This window comes from Thamnophis elegans, chromosome 10 (genome assembly GCF_009769535.1).
Source record: "Thamnophis elegans isolate rThaEle1 chromosome 10, rThaEle1.pri, whole genome shotgun sequence".
Taxonomy (NCBI): Eukaryota; Metazoa; Chordata; class Lepidosauria; order Squamata; family Colubridae; genus Thamnophis; species Thamnophis elegans.
Window position 1 is genome coordinate 38,185,618 of NC_045550.1, and position 1,484 is coordinate 38,187,101.

The following is a 1,484-nucleotide window of genomic DNA, read 5'->3' on the forward strand; positions in this document are numbered from 1 at the left end:
TTGTTCTGCATTTGCTATTAAATTGGTGGTTAAAATGAAATTTTCTATTGGAATATAATTTTCCTTGAAATATTTTTCCTTAAAATAATCAGAAACAATTAAGATTATTTCTAGATTAGATAACTTTTTGTTAATATTGCTGCTTAAATAAAAATAAATATAAATGGAAGTTTGAAAAGAAGACAAGATAGTTTATCTCTTTTCTCTAATCAACTCTTCAATCTGTATGTTAATTCTTTGTTCCAATCCCTTCCAAATTTGGCAATTAAATTTAATAAGCATTTGGTACAAATCACAGTTTCTTGCAAGTGATGAGACATATGTTGCAACATCTTGATCCATCAGATGCAAGGATATCAGTCATATGCTTGGCATCACAATAGTGCAACACATCTCTCATCACTTGTGTGGTCCACCCACTGGATTACAATGTAGAAAAGGTACTTGCTTTCAGTACTATATGCTTATTCTATCTTCTACTGGTAATATATGGGGCAGACAAGACATTAGAAGAGAAATTGGGCTTTTGTGAATTTCCATGTGATTCAAATCACAGCAACTAAGGATAAACATTTCCAGGAGAGTGCTGAAAGAGAATAAAAATAAAATAAAAAATAAAATAAAACTTTTTTACTTTTATAAACTGTACAGACAAATACAGATAAGCACAAACATGAAAAGGAGTGGGAAGTTGTGGTATTTTTCATGTAAATATCTGGATTGAAGAGTTGAACGAAATGGTAATTCACTCTCATTTAATTACTAATAGGCAGTGAAGCTACATATGGGAGAAATGAGATCAGAACCAGTGAAGGTATTCCTAGAGCTCCACCTCCATCCTCTCATTATCTGGAATATAATAGAACTAAAGTAATCCGCATGTCAACATAGCTCTTATATCATTACATCATAACTGATTCCCTACCTCTTTGATGCACAAAGTAGTTTGAGAACATTTTAAAAAGTTTGCTAATTCCTAGTCAGAAATAGACACAGGGTACCATTAATGATGTACGTAAAGATATAAATTACTTTATATCTATATTACATCTAAAATTACTACATATAATTTTAGAAATGATCAGGGGATTTCAATTTATAGCCGATTGGGTACAACAGTAGTTTCTCCTAAAGAGAACCAGTGATTCCTACTGTGGCACCAAACAATTTTCATTGATATTAATTAGGGAGTTCTTCTATAATTGGTAATTCATTCAAGAAGATAATGTAGTTTTTGTGGATCCTTTCTGTTTAATCTGCACAAACTACAAGATGTTATCTATAGTTACTATTGGGTTCTTCCCTTTGAAGAGTTTCAGCTAATTTCAGAACATGAAGGCTGAGAGCAGGAAGAGAAGGTATTATGGGGGTGGAGAGGGGAAAAGTTATGTCTTCTTAGAAGTTATCACAGAAAGTCAGAATTATTTAAAAAATCTCTATTTTACAATGAATACTTTGTAAACTATAGGATAACAGCACAACAG